Source organism: Macrotis lagotis, chromosome 1 (assembly GCF_037893015.1).
Source record: "Macrotis lagotis isolate mMagLag1 chromosome 1, bilby.v1.9.chrom.fasta, whole genome shotgun sequence".
Taxonomy (NCBI): Eukaryota; Metazoa; Chordata; class Mammalia; order Peramelemorphia; family Peramelidae; genus Macrotis; species Macrotis lagotis.
The window spans coordinates 137832884-137845952 of NC_133658.1; the positions used below are offsets into that span (position 1 = coordinate 137832884).

The following is a 13069-nucleotide window of genomic DNA, read 5'->3' on the forward strand; positions in this document are numbered from 1 at the left end:
TTTTGACTGATTCTCCCTTAGTCATCTCAGACTCAGCATGTCCAAAATATAGCACAAAATCTCTTGAGCACTCCTTTTACAATTGAAGGGAGCACTGATTTTTCACTCACTCATCTTTAAAACCTTAGGGTCATCTCCAATTGTTAATTCCCACTCATATTATCACTCCAACCAGTTAAAATTTTTTGTCATTTCTAACCCCACAATAATTCTTGCATCTTCCTCTGAACACAGAGTCACTACACTGGTTTAGGTTCTGACATCTTAGTTTAACTATTGCAATCAAATATATCTCCCATGAGACTACCAAAATAATTCTCCCAAAGTACAAGTCTGATCGTGTCACAGCTATACTCAACAAACTCCAGTCCCTATTATCTCTAGAATCAAATATAAACTCATTGGCTGGCATTAAAATCTCTTCCCAATCTGACTTTTTCCCATCCCTGCAGCTTTCTTATATTATGTTCTTCTTCTCACTTTGCAAGAATCCTTATCTTCATAGATTAACCTACTTCTATGCAGGGCTCCCCAAAACTTCTCAAAGCTGTGCTAGTAGACCAAGTTCAGGTGACCATAAATGCTAGCATTTCCAGAGCACTTGTTTGTCAAGTATTGAGGGGAAAAAACAGAAAGAAGAGAGAGACAGAGAGATAGATATGGAGAGAGAGAGAGAGAGAGAGAGAGAGAAATTTTTGAGTCCCTGCTGAGCAAGAATTGGACAGCATTCAAAGTGCACTAACTAGTAGACACATTTCCTCTCCTATCTGGTTGTGTTCTTGTAAGAGACAAGTTTTAAGTCTCAACAGTGGAGAAACTCTTAGGTATTTCTCACCGTGATTCAAGAACCTTTGTTTTTGGTCTATTTCCCTTCCTTTTTAGTTTTTTTTTTTTTTATCAGACTTGATTTTCTTTCAATTTTTGTTTCTTCCTTCCTTCCTTACTCCCTCCCTCCTCCCCTCTCCTCCTTTGTCCCTTCCTCCTTCCCTCCCTCCCTCCTTCATTCCTTCCTTCCTCTCTTTCTTTGCATCTCTTTTTCCTTATGTGTCTCTCTTTCTTTTCTTCTTTCTTTTCTCTCTCTCTCTCTCTCTTTCTCTCTCTCTCTCTCTCTCTCTCATATCTATCTCTCTGTCTCTCTTTTTTATTGTTTTTCTTTCCTCAATACTTAACAAACACGTAAGCTAGAGTTTATGGTCAACTGAACTTGGTCTGCCAACACAGCTTTGAGAAGTTATTGGGAGCCCTGCATAGAAGTAGATTGATCTCTGAAGACAAGGATTCATGCAAAATGGGAAGAGGAGCATTATAAGTCCCACAATAACAAACAATGTCCATAGTTTGATGCTATGTTATTCATATAGAACATTCTATATATGCCCATAAGGAGTGGCCTCTTATTGGTCAATCCTATTCTCCATATTCCATAAAATACCCTCATTTTTACAGATGAGGAAACTGAGAATTAGGACTATTAAATAGTTTACTCCATGAAACACAACCAGGAAACTTCAGTCAGGCTTTGAACTTCATTCTACTGACATAAATTCCACTGTTCTATCCAAAACACCTCACTACTTCTTTGATTCAAAAAGGAATGTAAATGAAAGAGGATTTTCACTAATTTGACAGCTTTATTGCTTGACCTCTTAGCAAAGGCAAGTCACGGAACCAGTTACTGTATAAACCATGGTCTGTAAGAGAAACTCTAAGTCAAATTATATAATAAAGGCACTCAGTTAATGCTGAAGGGGTCACCACCATGGCAAGCATCATAACTATCCTAATAACCTTACAGAATCATGATCTCTTTCATCCAAGACAATCAAGAAAGAAATCTGAGCACTAACTCTATAAATATGTTACGAATTTCCATGGAAGAACTCCCCCAAGTACTGAGATCCAGAATCACACTGCTCAAAGGAAGAGGCTTTGAAGAATTTCAATGTAGCAAAAAAGTACCTAATTTGAATGATGACTATTCTACATTAAATGAAACTAAAACCATTTGCATCAAAAAGCAAGTTTTCCAAGTGTTTTAATACAAGGCATGTTGGAACTGGAGTTAGGAGATCTTGCTTTGAATACTGATTGTGACATGTACTAGCTATGTGACCTTAGGAAAATAATTTGAGTTTATTTAACCTTGGTTTTCTCATCTATAAAATGGGAATGATTATTTCTGTAGTACCTACCTTTCTGGGGTTGTTATAATAAATGTATTTTTTAAATTTGAATTGCTAGAGAAATGAATTCATATTATTAAAATTATTATGGGAAATATCTATTAATCATAGTAACACTTATAACAATAATTTGATATATTTGCCTCTATTACTATATATATTATACATACATAAAAATAGAAAAAGAGACACATTTATATATACATAAGCATTTGTGTATATATATATATATATATATATATATATATATATATATATACTGAGAAAGTGGGAGAGACAAAGGTAGATAGAGTTTTTGAGATGGGAGATATAGCTAGATAGAAAAATAGATGATATAGACCTAGACATAGTTATAGCAATATCATAGAAATAGTGTGTAGTTAGGGATAAAAAGTCAGTCTTGGATTAAAAAAAATCTGGTTTCAAGTCCTTTCTTTGATATATAATTTTGGAGTAAAATTTCAGGTGACTTAATCTCTCAATGTCTCAGGAAGCTCTCTATCATTATAAATCACAGAGCAGAATTTACTATTCAGCATTGGTTAAGTTCCTTCTAACAATGAAATCAAGGTCTGATGCAAAACATAACAACAAACCATCATGGCCTTATCAACCAAGAGAAAAAAAGCCCTTGGCCTTACAAAAGTAAGTAAATGAAGCCTACTTGAAACAACAATAAAAAAGAGAGCTAAGATGATCAAGTCATCATGGTATGCCTGGAAGCCTAGGGCACAGGCATGAGTTAAACTATGATAGGTGCAGATCTTAGTTGTAGTACTAAGTATTAAAAAGAGAACTTTTGAAAGAAGTGAGGAAAGGTCCCATTTGCATAGCAGTAGAACATATGTGAGTCAGTCAGTCCTGAGAAAGACAAATTGTTATTCCATAAGGATGCCAGTCAAGGTTTTCTCAAGAGAAAAGGAAGCAAAACCTTGGGAAGACACGATACCCTGCATCATCCTTGTCTTACCATTGTCTTCTTCATTTCCAGAAGCAGCATGACTGCCAGATTAGTACTTGTCTCAGAAACTGTTTGGACTAGGACCAGAAATTCCATCCTGAAGCTTATTCCTTGTGAAGGGATGTCACAAGATCAAAGTGCAGGTGGAGAGTAATATAGGAAAGTAGCAGGAGGCAAGGTTTTTGACATATTTTGAATGCCAAATAGATGTGTATTTGAACCTGGACATGATAGGGAGTCACTAGAGTTTATTGCGGGGGGGGGGGGGGGGGTTGACAGGGTTTGTGTGACAAGATCAGATCTTCCTTTTAGGAAAATTATTCTGCTGGTTGAATGAAGGATGGATTAGAGTGGGGAGAGGTTGGAAGCAGGAGATCCATCAACAGGCTATTGTGAAAATCTAAATGTGAGGTGATGAGGGCCCACATCAGATGGTGACAGTGTTGGAGGATAGAAGGGCATATATTTGAGAAGTGCTCCAAAGCTGAAATAAACAGGACTTGACAACAGCTCAGATGGACTGTGGGGCTCCTGGGTAAGAAATAATGAGCAGTCCAGGATGACTTCTAGGTTGTGAACCCGAGGAGGTTGGAGGATGATATTGTCCCCTATGGTAATCATGAAATGAAAAGGTGGGTAGAGATTTTAAGGGGAAAGATAATGAATTCTGTTTTGGCTATACTGAGTTTAAGATGTCTTTTAGACATTCAGTGAAAGGCAGTTGGAAATGCAAGATTGAAGGTCATCAGAGAAATTGGGGGAGAATAGGTATATTTGAGAATCATCAGAATATATATGATAGTTAAGATCACCAAATGAAGTAGTATAGAGGGAGAAGAAAAGTGGGTCGAGGACAGAATCTGGGGTAGGGAGGGAGAGATCCAAGATCAGAAAGCGTTAGAAATTTTCCAAATTGCAGGTCCAGTACCCTAGGCACTGTACCTCCTAATTAAAGGCTGTAGAAATTTAGATTTTTTTCCAGTCTTCCAGGGTCTTACCTTAGTAGGACCCTTAAAATTATATATACAAATATAGAGAAAATATTTTCTCATTTACTTTCAGCAAATGATTTATACTAATTGAAGTATCTGGAAAGTTGTTTACCCCTTGATATAACATTTGTTTATAATAGACATTTAAGATAGAAATCTTTCTGAATTGTATTAGGGGCTCCTCTGTTTTTCATACCACACTCTACTGAATAAACTTTAACTATTTCATGATGGCTTATGAATATTATTAATAAAATCAATTTCAATTTTCATATAGTGAAGCCTATACATCTAGAGATGTGTAGGACTATGTGGTCTTGCAGTAAATTGCTCTAAATTATTTTACCCATTACATGTTTATGTCTGTTTTTCTTTTTCATTTTTTCCTTTCATCTTTTTATTATTTTTTTTTCAGAGCTCAGGCTGGTAGTGTAGAGGTCACTTAAGGGCTTGATACCATTACTGATAGAATCCAAAGTCTTAACCTGTCTCTTTTCTATCCTGTACTGGTTCATCCCTCTTTAGGCAACCTAATGCATCCTCACTTCCAGAAGTGGTTCTGATCTTAGTGTGGATGGACTTGATTGTTCCCCTCCTCCTATCTTTCTTCTTGTTTCTTGTCTGTATGTTTTTTCTTGTTTGTTTAATTATTTGGTTGTTTTAAAGGAAGTGGCCAAAGAGTTGAATTACAAGTAGCTGAGGTCCTACTAATAAGTAATATTGGAAAGTAAGGCACATGCAAATTTCCAGATCATTTGTGTAGACAAGAAATATAATAATAGTCAAAGAAAGGAGAGATTTCTTTTGCTATATTCATTAGGAAGGGATTTAGAGTGTTGTGGGTGAATTAAAAATAATAATTAAGGATTTACTAAATGTATGGTACTATTGCTAAGTGATAGGCAGTTATAGGTCCTTTCCTCAGGGAATTTACATTCTTTTTCTGTTTTTTGTGTTTTTTTTTTTGCAAGGCAATGTGGTTAAGTGACTTGCCCAAGGTCACACAGCTAAGTAATCATTAAATGTCTGAGGGTCACATTTGAACTCAGATGCTCCTGACTCCAGGGCCAGTGCTTTATCCATTGTGCCACCTAGCTGCCTATGCTTACACTCTAATAAAAGAAGATAGCACTCTTAGAAGAGTAGCATTGGAGAAAAAAGACAAATGGAGAGTGGTATGGTGAGACAGGGAAAGATTATCAGAGTCCAGGAGCACAGTTTTGGGAATTCTCATCAGAATTGGGGCTGGAAGTCAAACTATATGACAAAGAATTGATCAGGAAATGGTATAATAGATTTGCTACCAAGAAAGAGAAGGTGAATATCATAAGATCCTGGAAGAGCTTGGATATTAGTTAATTCTTAAGGATAAAAAGGTAGAATTCATAAAATCATAAAATTACAGAATATAAAGAACCATCAAATACTATCTAGTCCAAATCTAGCTCTTTCACCTATAATCTACTTACAGATCTTCAATGATGGAATCTTAGTTGCTTTCCAAGCAAGCTTCTTCAACTTTTAGACATATTCCCCATCTTTCTAAACAGTTCTAAAATTTATGAAGGATTACCTTATATTGACTCCAAATGAACCTTTTCCACTTGTTCCTTGCACAAGGAATTGTGAGAGCAGGGAAATTAATAAATACATTTTTATATGCTATGACAGACTACATAGTAAAGTGAATAGTTAACTGACTTTGTAGTAAGGTAGACTTGGGTTCAAATTTTACCACAGACATAGACTTTTGGTGTGACTCTAGATAATCCTTAATCTCTCCATGATTTAGACAACTTTAGGACTACTAATTGCAGAAAAGGTATCAACCTGAATTAGTAAAAGGAATTTCCTCATTGGTAGAGATAGGTTTTTCCCCTCTAGAATTTCCCATAAAAATCAAATTCAATAACTTATTTGTCCATTGTTATTTACATGTTGTCTCACCCAATATAATATGAACACTTCCAGGGCAAAGTCTCTTTTACCTTTCTTTTTAATCCCTCTGACACAATATTTAGCACATAGTACATAATTGTTGCTTCCCTGCCTAAGTTACTCATAATACTTGTCTCAGAGGAACACTGAAGAGACAGAAGACAAAGATGACAGTTCTCCCTTTATTTTACAGAATGGCAGATCTTAAATATCCTCTTAGTCCCTGGTTTACTCCCAATTCACATCTTGTTGTCCAGTTAGCAAATTAAATAAATGCATCCATGCTCCTGGACACCAGGTGATAAAGTTTACTTCCTCAGGCTAGTACTTCTCATACAATGTTGCTATCATCAGCTTAGTGGAAGTGCCAAAACATAAGGAAGAGATAAGAAGATCCAGAGACTTGATCCAGGAAATTAGGCCAAGGGTGTGCCTGAACAAGAGGGCCACTAGGGCATTCCCAGTCATGCAATTATCTCTCTGTGACCCTCAACAATCTCTTACACATGATAAACATTGATTAACTCATTGACTAACTAGTCATTACACCTATCTTTTTTACCTGGAAAGTTTCTAGATAGTTAACAATAGTGATCATACCCACCTTCCAAGTCTTCCTTCCCCTAAGCTAAACAGTCCCAGCTCACATAACTAATTTAAATGATTATATAGTCCCTAGACCCCTCACCACCCTCCTTGCCTCCTGAAATGGCCAGATATGTTCTGACCTTGACAAATTACCATATAATCCCCACCACCCTTGTTCTGGTCATTGTGTTTCTGTCAATGCAGTCTGGTTTAAAAAAGGAAAATCATTAGGTTTTTGTTTGTTTGTTTTTCTGTTTGTTACATCACATCATTGACTCCTGTTGAGCTTGGAGTACAGTACTCATCCAACCCCTCACACTCCAACATATAAACATGCTGGACAGACTTTAGTGGAATTGAAGATTAATGACCACAGCAGGCTCTTGGTTTTGTTTGTAAAGTCATATGGGATAAATTTGTAGGGAGCAGATGCTCAAAAATGTACATAAAGAAATCAACTCAATATGCTTTCTGGCATCAACATATCTACACATTTAGCCTGGTCTGATCTGCTATGCTAGTATGTCTGGTGGAGATCCACTGCTTAGGAACATCACACACTTTTTTATTATATAGAATGGGAGATTTTTGTTTATTCATTCCTCTTTCCATTCATCTAGAGCACTGATTTTTCAATGCTAATAGTCAGCAATCACATAAGGAAGGAGGCCTTAATTCCATTGTTTCCAATTATTTTGAGCAACTCTTTCATCCACTCTATACTGACCAAATATGTTTCATTTTCTATTATTTATGTGGCTGCTTTTTATACAGACAACAAAATGTCCAGTATCTTATCAACTTAAGACATCATTCCTTATTTCAATCACTGACACTGCTGGCTCCTTGTGTTAAGGATTGGCTGATGCCCTCAGTTCTTGTTTACCTTATCTATACAGTTGCTTACCCAAGTTTGGCCTTCCACTCTCCTTTAGGATACCTTGCAGGATGGATCTGAGGAATAAAAAAACACAAATTCATCAGAAGATAACAGAATGTCTAAAATAGATAGAATTTTAAAGATTTTACTGCCTCATTTTCAGAACTGACTTGTCCAAGGTGGCAGAGCTGGAAGTAGAATACAGATGTCCTGACTCCCAAGCAGATATACATCAGCAGTACACATTTCTGAGGCCAGAAAAAAATGAAAAATTATAATTTCTTTTACTTCCAGGAACTGTTTTTTTTCCTGTTCTGGTCTCATGGACCTCTATAATTCTTAATACTTCAGCAGCACAAATGTCTTGCAATGACAGTAATAGCAGATTGTGGCAGAAGAATCTCCTATGGGAAGAAGCCACTTCTACCCTCATCTAATCCCTTTGCTTAAATTGTGAGATGCTCATTTTGACTTTTCCCCCTAGCTATTTAAGGGTACTCAGAAACAGCTGTAGGAGTAGGTCAGGTAGAGTTATGACCAAAGTTACAAAAATGCTATCACAAGTGAGATGTGAACATAGGTGCTCTAGCTTCAAAATCAGAATTCTATGACATGATAATTTGTAGAAGACTTAATTTCTTCAAATTATTTTGGGAAATCAATGCAAGGACAAATCATTTAACTAACCATAATAAGGTGTTGATGATGTACTCTAAAATATAATATTTAAAAAGGCAAGGTAATTGGGGTCTTTGAAACTTCTTGTTATTGTTTATATTTTATTCTTAAAGAAGACAATGATATCCAGGATGTGACACTGTGAAATACAAGTTAATTGGATTTAAATGAGGGGTATGTGCAAAGTCAACAGTATGACTTTCTCCTCCTGAATCCTATGGGTCCAGTTGCCAGATAGGGATCAGGATAACTCAAGATGGACCTCAGTGTCAAAGGAGATCGAGATTTTTTTTAAGAATGAATCATTAATAGCAATCAGTTTGACTGAGGCAATGATTAAAGTAATTAAAAAAGAAATGAGGCAGAGATGGGACTTTAACCTATTCAAAATAGCAACAATAATATCAACAGTAATGACCATGATAATGGTGATGAAGATGAGGATGAGGATGATGAAGATAATGATGATGAATCTGGAGAGGAAAGACGATCAAAATTTTTTATCAAAGGAAAAACAATTGCTATTTCATTCACTCTTAGTCAATCAGAACCCAAACAATGAGTGATTTGAGAATTGAAAAACAGCAAGATATTTTACCAAATTTCAGTGATCAAATTTTATATTCCTTTTGGTCAGAGCACAATAAAGGAAGGCCCAAGAAAGGTAAAGCTTAATAAAAACATTTTCAGAGACTTCCCTTGGACTGTTCCCAATATTTCCTAGAATTATAGAATGTTGAAACAAGAGGATTCCTTGGAGGGGAAGCTAATTTAATGTTTTCATTGTATTACATATGAGTAAATTGAGAGATAAATTCATTTGCCAAGGTCATACAGGTAATAACATCAGGGTCAGGATTTGAAAATGTTTGTTGCTCATTTAAGGAAAGTTAGTTGAAGAAACTCTAAAAAAACAGTTGTTGCTATAATTTGTCAAATTACCTAGCTGAGACCAGAGGAAAAGAGGTTATTTTGGTAGCATATTGGAGCTGGAAGTGATCTCACATCATCTAATCAAAAAATATTAATGCTAAAGGATAATGTAGGGAGTATTTTGATTTTCAAATTATGCAGATGAGTAAATTGAGGCCCAAGGTGGGAAAAGTGAATTACCCAAGGTATAATAAGTAGTAAGCAGAAAAGCTGAAAGGTAAACCCATGATGTCTGACTTGACATTCAATTCTTTTTCTGCCAACTCAAATTAAGATTCCACACACCCATGTCACTTCAATTGTATCATTTTATAATGGAGGAAACCAAAACTTAGAGATGTGAGTAGCTTTTTTAAGAGATTACTTACTATGTACTAGTCACTGTGCTATGCTCTGGGGAAAAACAGACACAAATAAATTCCATACCTTAAACAGATTACTGCCTAAGTGAAGACAATATTTACAAATGAAAGTAAATGTGTAGGAATGGAGAGATTAAAAAAATGATAGGATAAGTAGATGATCAATAGATGCTAGATATATATATATAGATATTGGGCTAGAGGTCTAAAATAAATCCAATGAAATGTTGAGGCAAGGCACTAATAGCTCTCATTTAGATAGTACTTTAAGGCTTACAAATATCTCATTTTAACTGCACAAATAACCCTAGTAGGAAGATGCTGCTATTATCCCCATTTTACACATGAGGTGACTTGCCCAGACTCACATAACTAGCAAACATCTGAAGTCAAATTTAAATTCAGGTTTTCCTGACTCCAAGCCTAGCATTTTATTCATTGTACCACCTTGCTTTATTACTTACCTGGACACAGATTATCAGAAAAGGAAAGAGAATTGAAAAGGAAGGGAATACATGGTGTGAATATATGGGAGATGGTATATCATGAATGGAAAACAACAAAATTTCTACTGTGGCTGCGTCATAGAATGAATGGAGTAAACAACAAAACAATGAAGCTGGAAAGATAGGTTGGAGCCAGGTTACAAATGACTTGACATGACAAATAGGATTGGTCTACCTTTAGTTTTAATTCTTACCTAGCCATTAGTCACTGCCCTCTTTCTGGGCATTACCCTGGATAAAGTGAGACCTGGGAAAGATCTAATTTATAAAGATCAAGTTCACCCCCTGAATCCTGTGTCATAGCCAGTCATCTTGACTTTGTTTTGTCACTTGACTTTGATGACTCTGAAGGAAAGAGTGAGTGTAATGACTGCACAACTCTGTCTCATTTGAATTCGTCAAGATGTCACCCTATTTTGTCACTGATCCTCTGAGAATATTGGACAAAATTCAACAACAACAACAACAACATAGACTATTTGCTACCAGAGGCTATAGGGAACAATTATATTTTATTAAACATGTGTTGACATACCAGAAAGCACAGTGGGTAAAAGCACAGTCCTGAAGTAAGGAGGGCCTGAATTCAAATTTAGTTTCAGACATTTGCTTGTTATGTGACCTTAGGCAAACTACTTAATCCTGATTGCCTGGCATCCAAGGCCATCTCCAGTCCTGATTCATATCTGGTCACTGGACCCAGAAGAATGCTGAGGAGAAAGTGAGGCTTGTGCCTTAGCCCATTACTCCTCAGTCATATCCAATTTACATGCATTCCTTGGCATCACTTCTCTGGTGTCATTGTCTTTCTACAGAACAAAGGACGAACATCATCATCATCATGCCATAGTCAAATTTTATTTAGAAATATCACTTTGGCAACTATTTGGAAAATGAACTTAAGATGGGGAAAATTGTTTAATTATATGTGGCATGCCATATTAAGTATGGAGATAGAAAAAAAAAAGATGTGTAAAATAGTATTTCTGTCCTCAAGGATTTTTCAACCTGTTATATAACTTTTTTTATAATGCAGGTAGGGAAGGAAGATAGATGCAGCATATAGAGTATTACTTGTTGAAGGTCTCTGAATGGTACACCTGAATAAATAAACCATTCCTTCTTGATAAAAATCATGTGGTTTTGCCTGTAAGTTATTTGTCTCTAAGATATATTTATTACATTATAAATCTCTTTTCATGAAATTATATCAGTCTTTACTACAATAATTTCTTCCTGAAGTTAAACCAATGTAAATTAATTACTATAACAAGGAGAGCAAAAAATTGCACAAAATACCTTAGCTAATATTTGACTTATATGCTAGAAAGAAATGGTTGCCAAATACATCATTGTGTTTGTATATATATTCTTTGTGTTTTTGCAAGGCAATTAGCTTGCCCAAGGCCACCCAGATAAGTAATTATTAAGTGTCTGAGATCGGATTTGAACTCAGGTACTCCTGACTCCAGGGCCTGTGCTCTATCCACTGCACCACCTAGCTGCCCTGGATATAAATATTCTTTTTGTAAATATCATACAAATGAATGAGAGATGATTATGGATAATATTATCTCAAAGCAGCAAAAAGCAGAGGAGAGCAAAATCAGTCTAAAGAAAATAATAAGCTCTCCATCTAAGAAAAGTTATCCTAAGGGTGAAAACAGAAAGAAGACTACAAAAAAAATGGAAAAGATTTGCAAAAATTATTACAAAAAAGTTTTTCTCCAATAAAGGTATTGGAACCATTATACTTGGATCCTAACATCACAATTCCTGTGATTCATATGAATGAAAAATAGAAATATCATTAAAGAGATTGAAGATGAGAAAAAATAGTCAAATGGAATCAATTCCATATAAAGGAGACCCATCCTGGAAGAAATCTAATCATGAAGGACATAAGGGCTCAATTTAGGCTATGTCTAAGAGAGGTGAAGAAGACAATGAGGTGGAGGCAGTGAAAAGGAATCTCAGACCTCATTGAATCCAAAAAATAAGCAACAAAATAACAAAAATTTCCAACCTATATATCTATTCTCTCATATGCACAATAGCTCTTTGAGAGCCTTTAATACCCAAAGTAATGACATTTTCAATGAGGTTATTGAGGGACATTAAGATTTTCTATACACAAACTGGTAACATCCTCAACAAAGGTTTTGTAGGGATCCAGTAAGCTTTTGCTAAGAATATTCAATAATGAACATTATCTTCATCCTAAAATGACAGAATGAAAGATGTTTATAGGAGGTTACAACATGCCATTCAAGAGTTCCAAACCAAATGAAATTTAATTGGGAAATATTTAACAAAATAAAATAAAACAAAACATAAATACCTATATATATATATATATATATATATATATATATATATATATATATATATATATATAATGTTATGTTGTTTTTAAGTCAATTTTGGCCACAGAAATTCATGTGTATGGTTTAGTAACCTCATTTCTACTTGAGTTTGACACTTACAATGTATATCATGTAAGACTGCATTTTGGTCCTTGTTTCTGGATTACAAGAAAAATTCATCTTAGTAGAACAAAATGCCCCCCTACAGTATCTTTTAAAACAAGTTATTTCCCATCCATTTATCAAGATATTTCTATTTCTTTAAAGATATAGCAAGAAATTTAAGCCTCACAATTAAGTGAAGCATAAAATTTGGAGGACTTGGAAAAAAAAGAATTTCTTGTTCTAGAGGATATACAGAGAAGAGTCTAAATTGAAAAGAGATTCCCTGAAAATGGTTATGGATGACATTGATTGCATTCATCACAAAAACCCAGAAAATATAAATGGATTATGAGCAGAGACCAAAGGTAAAAGAAGGAGGAGAGTGGGCTAATTACTTTGGAAAAGTTGCAAAATCAGTAAGAAAAGCACTTATAAAATGCTTACTATATGTCAGATGTTCTCCTAATTGATGGGGATATGTTAAAAAAGGCAAAAGCAATCCCTGCCCTTGAGGAACTCACATTCTAATTATTGTTCAGTCATTTTCAATTGTGTCTAACTTCATTTAAGTTTTTTT

General features: G+C 35.2%; 1 long non-coding RNA gene across 1 annotated transcript in view; it reads right to left on the bottom strand.

The window, feature by feature from the left end:
- Window positions 1-3436: 3436 nt before the first annotated feature.
- The window catches only part of LOC141503497 (uncharacterized), a 220689-nt gene continuing 211056 nt past the window's right edge, over window positions 3437-13069 (bottom strand). The window contains exon 3 of the long non-coding RNA XR_012472863.1: window positions 3437-7616. This is a non-coding gene — a long non-coding RNA (uncharacterized LOC141503497). The remainder of the gene's footprint in view (window positions 7617-13069) is intronic.